The following is a 12,738-nucleotide window of genomic DNA, read 5'->3' on the forward strand; positions in this document are numbered from 1 at the left end:
GATTTATGGTATGGCAAAAAAAAGGGTCTCCGACCCTCATAAAAAATCTGACTACTATTGACGATTCTTTGACTAAACCTCACTTATTGTGGTGTTCTGTGACTGCAATCGTAACAAAAACAGTCTCAAAACGTCAGAGATCCTGACTAATTTTTTGACGTTTTGTGATTTTATTTTTAGCAGGGTTGTAACAAATAATAATAATTTAATATTTATATTTTCAATTAAAATTATAGTTATAAAAATTTTATTACAATTTTGAGCCTGGATTCTCATCCAATAGTTTGGGAATTGATTTTGATTATTTTATTTCTATTGAATTTTCTTATAGATAATTGAAAAATTAAGGAAATACATAATATAAGGAGTAAAATTTGTTAGTCATAACTATATAAAGTGACGTTAACAAATTTTGGAATCACAGGTAAAATTATAAAATTTTAAAGAATAACCGCCAGCTTTAATACTGCAGTATTCTTTGGAATTGGGAAATTGTGAAAGATTTTTAGAAAGTGAAAAAAGTTTTCAAAAAGAAATAAAGAAAAGATAGTAATTATAATTTTAAAACTTACTTTTTTATTTATCAAAGATAATTTTCCCTGAAGATGCAAAATATATTCGATTAATCGTCCTTCCTTGATAATTTCTGATTCGGTAATAATTGTAGAAAAATCACTAAACTTTTAAAACTTGAAAATATAAAATTTGAATAAATTTAGAATTTGGAATAAATGAATAACTTTTTAGAATTTTCATTTGAATTAGTGTATGTGAAGTTGAATGTGGAAAATGACTTTTGAATGACTCTTTTGAGTTTGTATGTAGAAATTTGAATGTTGAAATAACTTTTTGAATGACTGTAAAAAATTTTTAAGAATAATTGAGCGTCTACATGCAATAATTGGTCGAGCGCTCGGCTGAACGCTGTAATGCCAGTCAGACGGGTCAAAAAGTAAAAAAAAAAGAAAATGAAACTTTTGATTTTTAAAAAATAGTACCATGCAGAAAATGAAGAGACGCATCTTTTTTTCCTTTGAGATTTTTTTATAGGACGAAAATTTAATTTAATAAATCCAAAAAACTGAAAAATTTTTTTTCACTATTTTCATTATATTTTTAAACATAAATCGTCGTAACTTCCACAAATATTAATGAAATCGATTAAAATTCGGTATACAAACGCATTAGGGTCTAGAGAATACGATAAATTAATAAAAAAATTTATAATCATTAATTATTCAATAAATTATTATTATTATTAATCGTGTCGATAATCACGATTTCTTACCTTCGCCGAGAAAAAGTCTGTGAGGAACTTTCGAGTTGAAAGAACTTCCAGTGAGACATTTGTTTATTAATATATAAAGAAGTTTTTTGGAAATTTTCGAGTCAATTCATTCACAACTTTCAAAAATATGTGTTTTTTGAAAAAGCGGGTGGCGCGCTAGCGAGTCGCCGCGTGGAGAGTTTCGTCTGCTAGAATAATAGGCGATAGTGTTTTGTTTTCGTACATATTTTTTATTTATTTTCGTATATAAGCAAGCATGTCCGGCAATGTTCTCTAGACCCTAATGCGTTTGTATACCGAATTTTAATCGATTTCATTAATATTTGTGGAAGTTACGACGATTTATGTTTAAAAATATAATGAAAATAGTGAAAAAAAAATTTTCAGTTTTTTGGATTTATTAAATTAAATTTTCGTCCTATAAAAAAATCTCAAAGGAAAAAAAGATGCGTCTCTTCATGTTCTGCATGGTACTATTTTTTAAAAATCAAAATTTTCATTTTCTTTTTTTTTTTACTTTTTGACCCGTCTGACTGGCATTACAGCGTTCAGCCGAGTGCTCGACCGATTATTGCATGTAGACGCTCAATTCATTTCTTAGATTTAATTTATTTATAATTTTCTATAATTATTGTTAATTTTAACTAATTTGTATAATAACTTAACCTAACCTACAAATTATAGTTGTACCCTGCTAAAAATAAAATCACAAAACGTCAAAAAATTAGTCAGGATCTCTGATGTTTTGAGACTGTTTTTGTTACGATTGCAGTCACAGAACACCACAATAAGTGAGGTTTAGTCAAAGAATCGTCAATAGTAGTCAGATTTTTTATGAGGGTCAGAGACCCTTTTTTTTTGCCATACCATAAATCATTAAACCCTGTGACTATTTGTGATGTTAAATGACATTTCTTTCTATAAAATAGTTTTGAAGATTCCTGACTTACTTCTCATGAATTCTGACTACAAATATTTAAAAATTAAAAGAAATCAATATTTTATCATTAAAAAAATAAATTATCGTACAACATTTTTTTATCTTTACGTTACACATTCTTAATTATTATTTTTACAATTTATTATATTTATTTACTCCTATCGAAGAAAATCTCGCAAACGCAGGGAATCGAACTCACAACCTAACGAACGCAAACCGAATACCTAACCTCTGAGCTAAACTAACCTAACTGAGATCTTAAAAATAGAATACGGTTTTATGAAAATAGAAGATCTTATTACTTTTTTTCAATTTTATCAACATATTTTGTTGATAATTATTATTATTATTTTAAAAAAATTTTATAATTTTTAAAAATTAACAAGTAAAGTTAAAATAGGTATATTGTTATATTGATCAAAAAACATTTGTAGTCCAATTATCATATATTAATGTATTCAATTAATAAAATTTGCTTCAGCAAATATTTAATTAAACAAAAAATTCGTATGTAAATATTATTTGAATTCGAACTTAAAAGAATATGTGTAATATACAAATAAAATAGTCTAGAATAATAAGATACTGTCGGATTGTCTCAAGTAAACTCTGAGCGAATTTTATCAGGTTTTTCGCTCACGTTTTAGCACATTCATTACTATTATAATTAATTATAATGATAAGAATTAATTAATATGCATATATTAATTACTATATTATTAAAATTCAATTTAACATAATTCTTCCACAAATCAACTAAATAATTACTAATTTTAATTTCTCTTTTTAGAATACTGCACTATAATTAGATGTAATATTTGGTTCAAATCAAATTTATATTTAGTGAAAACTGGATCAAATTCGCTCAGAGATTGATTGAGCGATCAATTCATATATTCTATTTTACAAGAGACCAGAATGTTTTTGCTCATCTAGTTGTAAAAAAATAAACTTTTATGTGAAATAGCCAGCGATTTCTAATTTTTTTCAAATATATATATAGAGTTAACACAATGGTAAGAATAGGTTTTCAACATATGCTGCTTTCTTATAACTAAATGTAAGGAAACTAGCTTACTGTAAAATAATAAATACAAATTTGAAGTAGGGACTTTAAAAGTATAGTCGTAGTCATTGACGCCTTCCCTTTTCTGTCCTTGCGTCTTACAAACGTGATTCCATATATATTATATGTACGTTAGAAAAGGACGAAAAGAAAAGTATAGGCCAGAAGGATCTTTTATGGTTTTATGGCTTTTCATTGCAAAATTAAAAATTGTTGCATTTGAAAAAAATGATTTTTAAATATTATATTCGTAATGTACATGTCAATACAATTACAACGATATAAAATTTTTTGCAAATATTTTTAATTATTGAGAATTAATTTTAATTAATGGAGTATTTATTGTATAATCATTATGTAATTTTAGAGTTTTTACATAATGTTTTATATCATTGGAATCGTTAAAATCTATAAATTACAAATATAACATTTAAAAAAATATTTATTTAAATTTAAATAATTTTTTATTTTGCATTAAAAAGTCATAAAACCTGATGGACCCTCGAAAGGACCCTTCTGTTGGAAAAAGGGAATATATAATATAATAGAGTTATATGGTGGGTTTGAGTGGCCTTGGTACCTCTCTTGGAACCCTTTTTACAAAAAAAAAAATAAAACGTAGTGAGAAATCGTCACTTTTTAGAAAACGTCAGGCCCATAAAAACTATTTAAGTCAGAATTAGTCAGCAGCATCACAGAACATCAAAATAGTCTCAAAACGTCAGGATTTCTGACGTTTTGAGACTGATTTCTGATTTTATTTTTAGCAGGGTAATTATTTAAAATTTTAATTATTTATAATTATTTATTGTCAAATATCAATATAATTTAATTATTGTTAAATTGTATTAAATTTTAATTGTTTATTTATTAATTTTATATTTTTATAATTTTTATTATTAATTTTACTTATATTAATAATTTTAAACAATAATTAATTATAAATTTTGACAATTACTAGTTTTTATTAAAATTTAATATAAATTGTTGAAAAATAACATTTTAATTATTTATTAATAATGATAATGAAATTAATTATTAAAGTTAATTGTTATTATAAATTTATATTATTTCTAAAATATTTTATACATTCATTCATTCTATATAAGTGTGTGTGAATTTTAGTATAATATATTTTTTTGGAACCTATACAAATTTTATTACAAACAGAAGGAAATCTTGGCGGCAGGGACTCTCGGACCTGTCGTAAGAAAAACGAAAATGAAAGGAAAAGAACCCCAGCGGTCGACATCTGGAGGATGCACTTGTAGAGTTCCGAAAAGATTTTATGGTTGTATTTTGTAATTTTATTGCTTACGAATGTTTCGGTTTCTAAGATTTTTGGAAAAAGTGCACTCTGTATATATTGACCACTTAGGTTTTACGTTTTATTATCTGCTCAAAAACGAAACAAGAGAAAAAACAATTATGAGTCGGTGAATAAAAAGAAAGAACACGATTTTTTTAAATAAACAGATGTTGTTTTTCTTAAGAAGATAAGAAACGTGGAAAAAAAATTAAATATAGAGAAAAAATAAAGTTGAAAAAATGACCAGATGTAACAACATCTATTATGATTAATTTCGTCTAATTGGTATCTTTCAAATGTAAATAAAATGAAAATACAAACATTTTATCAATTATATTGAATTATCTTAGTACAAAACACCGATAAATTTTTGAGACTCCTTCAATAGCGTCCAGATACTGGAGCTTTTATCTTACATTCAATTGGATATTCATAAGCAGTTTAAACAATTTACCAATTCATATAAAAAAGTGTAAGTTATCAATTACATTTTCAAAATAAGAATACCAAATTTAAGTGCAGAATCATAAAAAATATTTAAATATAACGTTTCATAAATCTGAAAATAGTATTTGAAATTATGCCATTATACAAATTCAGGGTTGCAACAGAAGTCTGTTTTTAACATGGTTATTTTCTAATACGTATAACTTTCTAAAAAACTTTATAGATTTTAATTTATCATGAGGATTTTTTTTGCCTAAAAAGTTTTTTCAAAATTAATCCTTATTTTTAATTTTCAACCTCTTTTCCCCCCTTAAAAATTTCTTTTGTTAACATTTTGGTGTGTTCATTGAACCTTTGATATAATATGTATATTTTAAAAAAATTTTGCATGAAGGTTCTTGGAATAAAGAAGAAGAAAAATTCTTTTATTTAAGACGTTTCAACATCAGATGTGTGCATTCATCAGTGAATATTTATTGTTGTATCTGGAATTGAATTTAAAGTACAAATGTATAATATGTTACTAATTTACCCAAATAGCACGGAAACTTGCAGCAAGTTTGCAGTGCAAGGTTTGAAAGTTTATAAGGTAAGTTTGCAGCAAACTTGTGACAAATATTGAAATGTCCTCCCTTTGCAAGTTTGCAACAAAATTTTTCTGCAAACATGCTAAGCAAAATTGTTGAAAAGTTTCAAGAACAATTTGTAGCAAAATTGCGCGGAAAATTTTTAGAAATTTTAAAATGCAATTTTTAGTAAAATAAATATTTAATAGTTTTATGGAAAATTATTTTGTCAATTTATTTTGAATTTAAATAATTAAATCACAGAATAGAAAAGGAGAAATAGCGAAACAATTTTTTAAAAGAAAATTTTTTAAATTTATTCTCAGTGACGTTATACATTTGGACACATTTTTAAAATGGGAGTACAATTTATTAGCCACAATGTTAGTAACTTGTATCGCTATTTCTCTTTTTCTATTCTGTGATTTAATTATTTAAATTCAAAATAAATTGACAAAATAATTTTCCATAAAACTATTAAATATTTATTTTACTAAAAATTGCATTTTGGGGTCCCAAGTAAATTCATATTTAAGTCTACCAGGACGAAGCGAAGAAATTCCTCTAAAAAATCTTTTTACTTTCCCATCATTGTTAATTGCTTGGCCTGAAATCAAAGAGATTGCTGATCGCGTACAGTTTAAGGTGCTAAAAGAAGAACCTTTTTCGAATTGTGTTAGAAACATTAACAATTCGGAAACTGAAGGTTCAAACGCGCTAATATTGTTTAGGTGAGTAAAACTCCACCATTTTTTTAGAGCAACATCGTAATTGCGTATCGAAGAATCGCTAATGAATGCGAACGTGATTTGCAAACTTTCTTCTGGTGTTCCCTTTTGAGTCAAAGCTTGCCGGATAATCTGCCTGCCACCAGGGTAAGGTGCTTCCATAATGGGTGTCGAGATCTGTCGGATGAAATCAAAAGATTATGACAAGGCTTAAAATAAATTGGTTTTTCAGTTAACAACGAGTGGAAAACGGGATACCAAGGCTGCGTTGGCCAGTCTCGAACCACTACACTGTCTTCGGATTTTTCATTAATAATTTTGTTTAAAACTTTCAAAATGATAGAAAAAGGTGGAAACGCGTAAAAGTAATTAAATTTCCAAGATATCGTAAATGCGTCAATAGCAAACGATTCAGGATCTTTTTTCCAGGAAACGAATGATTTGCATTTTTTGTTCGATCTGCTTGCAAATAAGTCAACTTTCGGCTGACCAAAGTATTTGACTATTTTTGAAAAAGCGTAATTCGCAAGTTCATATTCCGTCTCCTGAAATAATCGACGAGATTCTAAATCAGCTTCGGAATTTTTCTTAGAACTGATGTAAGAAGCGAAAATGTAAATTTTTCGAAACTCGCACCATTCCTAAATATTTTTTGCTATGTCATTCAAATGAGTGTGTTGGATACCACCCATTTTATTGACATAGCAAATGGCCTTATTATTGTCTATTCGTAAAAGAATATTGCAATTGTTTAGTTTTTCAGCATTGCATTTGAGGCTAAAAAACGCAGCCATTAATTCTAATTCATTAATATGGCGTTTTTTCTCTTCCAGGGTCCAAAAACCTGGCTGTCTATACCTTCTTCGCGGGAATTTTCTTGAAGTCCTTCTTGAATGGTTTCGATTGAAATTGTGGAGGTCGATAATTCTTCTGTTTCCGTCGATACTTCTGGAATGGTTTTCGATTGCCTGACCCCGTTTGATTCCTGGTTGGATAACGGGGCAGGCTCTTGAAGTTTTTTTGAGTTCCGAAATTTTTATTAGGTTTTAGATCTTTAGCTGTCCGTTCTACGGATTTTATATTTTTCAAAATTGTGACGAGTTCTTTACCGAACAAAAAATTCATCCGAAGTGATGCTACTTAATGCTTCCTTCAGGGGTGACTGATAATTTGAAAAAATTAATCCCCTGCTAATAGCAGTTTCGTCATGCTGAATGTCACACAAGATTCTGCAGGAGTCGCATAATGACTCGAAAATTGGTAAATCAGTTACTGATTCTTATGTCAACAAATGAGATATGATCTTTATATTCGCTGCGATACAAGCGAATTTTTTCCTGACGAGAAAAAATTTTGCTATCTCGAAGAGCAACTGCTTCTTGAATCGAGCTTTTGAATTCAGCATTCAATTTCGGGGATCTATTTCGATACAATTAATTAATTAAATTAATTCCAACGAATTACGAAATCATTATGAATTTCTGAAGCTAATATCCTTTCTGCATCCAAGCGTTTCCCAAATACGATTAACACTGTGGGAACCAATGTTTTTTCTTGAAGTGTTGTTTCAAGTTGTGAGTGGGATGTTTCTGTCTTTTGGTGGTCTTATTTTTTGAGGTATCAATATGTTGTAGAGGAGAACTTGATTTGTTACGAGAGTTTGATCTTTGACGAGATTTTGATCTGCAATAAGAATCGGATTCTTGCCGAGAGTCGGACCGTTGACGGGAGTCGTGTCTTTGTGGAGACTCGGATCTTTGACGAGAGCGTGATTTGTTATGATAATATTCTTCAATAACTGAAGGTGAACGAATTGCACGGTCGTGTGATCGAGAATCATAACCTGTAAATAATGTATTTTTATTTATATGTAATAACAAAAATTACATCAAAAAAAGACGCTTAAGCAAGTATAAATTGAAAAAAGGATTGGGGTCCAATAAATTAATATAGCAAAATTATTAGTTATTTTCAGGTTATTTTGAAATGTTCACAAAATTTTTGTTTTTTTATCAGTTTAAATTATAAAAAAATTTTACATTCAAAACTTTATTCAATGGCTTGGAGCCCTGTAATAATAATTATTATTATTATTATGGGTTGGTGTCCAATAATTAATAGTCTCAAATGTTGAAACAATTTTTTGGTCCGTGGGACCTGAACTTTTTAGGTTGTGAACCACAAGCTGATATTTGTTTTTTCTTTTTAAACAGATTGGAGTCAGTAAAAACACCGGAAAGTAACCCGTGTAGAAATTTGTCGGGGCAATCCTTGTGTGATTCAAATGCTAGACAGTTTTTATCGTGGAAAATGATTCTCAAATATCTGTCCTGGCCCCGGAAAATTAATGTTCAGTTTTTGTACAGTATTCCCTTTATTTTCTTTGATATGAGGCCTGCCAAGGATTTACTATGTTGCTGTCTAGGATACCGACATGGAAAGTTAGTACAAGTCCGTCAAGTATGTGTCACTAATTTGATACAGTTACTTGCTAGCAGACAGAATCAGTGATTGACGCGATATTATTGTATTATTGTTTGTTAGGGAAAATGTTTTTAAACTTAAAAATGATTTAATAATACATTTTTTTACAAAGTTAACTATAATAAAGAGATTTTTAAGATCCTATATATTTTTTTAATACGTATTAATTTGAATTTTCTTGAAAAATAGATTTATCATGTTTTGAAAAGTTGCTCATTTTTTGCTTAATGAAAATAAAAATTGAACTTTTGAAACCCTCATGTTTTTTTTTAATAAAAAATTAAAGAAAAATAATGTATAAATTTATTCATTTTTTTAAAAACTTTGTTAAATTAAATTGCTTTTTTTGAAATTTAATAATAATATAGTTAATTTCTAAATTTATTTACTGAGGAAACCTTCTTGATAAGTTTTAGGTTATGTTATTAACAAAAATTTCCTGCGTCATTTTCTAATATTCAAAAATGTTTAAAAAAATCATGACTTAATAATTACATGTATTTTCAGTCAAAATATCTGAGGATACCTTTGTCGATAGGCGAAAGCTCATAAATAAAATAATTTAACTAATAATTAATGAATTTTTATAAGCACAATAGAATCAAACTAAAATTATAAATCCAAACAAAATAATATCTCAATATAATATTCATAACTTTATTTATAATAGAAATTTTGTAATTTATTTGTAAATAAATTTTAATTAATAATTTATATGTACATAAAAAAATAATAATAGAACTTTGTTATAAAGTTTAATTCAATTATTTCAAATAAGCGCGCGCTATTAGGACCGGGCGGTTGGTAGCACTGATCTCTGTTGGTAGTATTTATCAGAGCAGACAGGAACAGGCAAGTCTGGGGATGACTGCAAAGCATGGTCGCGAAAGTTTTTTTATCTGGATTTTATAGTGGATGCAGTTATTTATAAAAACGCAGTTCTTTTTACTGGTGGACAAGAAAAATAAGACGAACAGATTCAGGTAAGAATAAAACTGATTAAAATAGTCATAAATTTTCGTTGTTACGAATCAACGTTTGTAAACATTAAGCAACGCCAAGCGTCGATTTCGTTTGGTTTTCGAGTTGAGATTTACCAAATATTTCCTGTAATAAATTATATTCCTAACCAACGTCTTCATTTTCAAGTTCGATTTTATCTTTGGTTATATTTATACAGTTTATTAAAATTAAAATTATTAAGATTATTTCTAAAAACCAGTTTTCGCGATGGCAAACATAACCTTAAATTAGCACGTGCAAGGCCACTTTACATGCTGATTTTAATTTGATTTTTGATTTTATTAATAGAATAAAGTTGCTAGCTGAAAACAAGAAATTCACCGACAAGGCTTATTACCGAGAGTTGGGAAAAGTGTTGTCAAATTCAAAGGACTGGGAAGGACACCGGCAGTTGAGAAAGAAAGTGATTCTGGAACTCAACGTGCCCGTTCTTAACCCAGAAGATCTGGTCGATCCTCTTGGAGAAGCTGTACCCGACGTTGAGTATTATTATTATTAAGAAAAAGCTACTATTTAATTGTTTGTTTCAAAGAAAGCACCCAAAAATGTTACAATTTTAAAAATAAGTTTTAAAGAAATTGTGATATTAAATAACAATGATGCTGTAATTTAGTTGGTTTAATAAATAAAAATTGAAAATATTTGTTTATTATTTACGTATATTAGTTATACCATCTAGGAAGAAACTGTAAATTTTAATTTCGTGGAACTGGCCAGGATCATTGAATTTTGCTGGACAAGGACTTGACAAGAGGCCTAGATAGAAACTTGAGACTCCAAGCGTTACATACCCTGCCCGATTCTGTAACATTTTCCCTTAAAGTTGCTAGACTGAATCTAGTCCTACTGTAAAGTTTCCCATACACTTCCACGATAAATTTCTACACGGGAATAAATACCAAAAAAACAAATTTATAAACTTACTTGAAGTATAATTACTTCCGGAATCCGTACTTGAATGTCATCGTTTATACTTTTTTCGCTTTGATTTTTTAACCTTTTTTAGTTTCTTGATACGTTTAAGTAATTGTTTGGTATCACTGTCGCATTCCGAATCAGATTCGGATTCTCTTGATGACGAATGTCGTCTTTTTTTATTATTTCCCATAATAATTTTTCTTTAGATAATATTTGCACGTGTTTACATACTGGCACAAAGAAAAGGAATGATAATTATCATTCCTTTTGGAGATCTGACACGACGCGACGTGCCCCCTTCAGTGACTCAGCGCATAGGGGAAGTGAGTGTTTCTCAGTTAAATGCTTCTCGCTTTAAATCATCGTTAATATAAAAAGTAAATTAGTATTCTTATAACAACAATTAAATCATAATATGTTAAATTTAAAAGATTTAATATGTTTCAGAAAATTTTGTGAATTTGAATTAAGTGATTATTTATTTTAACCAATTATTAACTATTATAATAAATTAACTGTATTCATACCGATTTATTTTTGTATTTAAAACAAATAACATTCTCTTCTATCATGTAACATTAACTTAATAGAATAATTTCATTTTAAAATTTAAATGTAAAAATAAAAATAATTTATGTCGAAATGTAATCTTTTTTCTGAAATTTAAAACTATTCATTTTTAAATACAGTAAAATGAAAATTTCGTAAAATCATAAATAAATAACGGTATTTTTATTAAAATATATTTTTAAAACGCCTACCTAATATATTATTTATTACTGTTTATATGTATATAAAATTAATTTATGAAAAATACATGTTTAAAAAAGAAAATTCATTATTAACAATAAATTAAAACAAATGTCCTTTTAACCAATAATAATTAATTCCATTAAAAAATTTATCAATTAATACTTGATTAAATGTCAAATTTAATTGAATTAAATATTCACAAAATTTTCTGAAACATAATAAATCTATTAAATTTAACATATGATTTAATTGTTGTTATAAGAATAATAATTTATTTATTGTATTAAAGATGATTTAAAGCGAGAAGCATTTAACTGAGAAACACTCACTTCCCCTACGCGCAGAGTCACTGGAGAGGGCACGTCGCGTCGGATCTCCAAAAGGTTTAAGTGTGGAACGCGCATAAAATGGCACGTGACCCGGAAGTTGGAGGCAAGCGCAGCGCCACCATTTTTCTTTTTCATTTGCTTTTAAGATTGTGCTAATACTGGCGTAAAGTGGACTACTACATGTGATCTAGAGGAGGAAGCGCGAAATACAATTACTTCTTATTTTTGTTTCGTTTCTCGGCACAAAATATAATTACCTCTTATTTTTGTTCCGTTTCCTCGGCACGAAATATAATTATCTCTTATTTTGTATCGTGCCGGAACACAAAATAAATTCCTTAAGTAATTTAGTTTCATGCCTCTGGCACGGAACGGAACAAAATTATAATTCAATTTAGTTCCGTTTCTGGACATATCCCTGTTAACCGTATTTATTTTAAGAAAAAAAAGTATGTTTTTCTCCCTGACACTACTTGTTCTAGCTGTAATCTGGAAGACGAAGATCTTTTACATATTTTAACCTCTTGCCCAGCTTGCGAACACTTGTTCGAAAGTTTTGTTTCCGATTTTTCTAACAATCTTTCTCCATCTGAGAATTGGCTAAATGTTTCATCTTCTGATAACCGTGCTTTAATTAAAAGTTTCGTGAAAAGTCTCATTTTTGTACTCGACGACCGTTTGTGTGTGTCAGAATGACAGAAAGAAGCCCGCATCATTTACATGGGAATTTTGGGTCCGGTGAAATTTTCTGCAACTATTGTAATTTTGTCGTTTTTGACCTCCTGAACAAAAAATGTAAATGGAAAAATTCCAAAAAATGGACAGATTTTTTAAAAATTGAGGTTTAAGTTTAAAAAATAGTGTTAAAAGTCGGTCATTTTGGATCC

The sequence above is a fragment of the Leptopilina boulardi genome, unplaced genomic scaffold (assembly GCF_019393585.1).
Source record: "Leptopilina boulardi isolate dan_hultmark-lab unplaced genomic scaffold, ZJU_Lbou_2.1 LbouV2_41, whole genome shotgun sequence".
Classification (NCBI taxonomy): Eukaryota; Metazoa; Arthropoda; class Insecta; order Hymenoptera; family Figitidae; genus Leptopilina; species Leptopilina boulardi.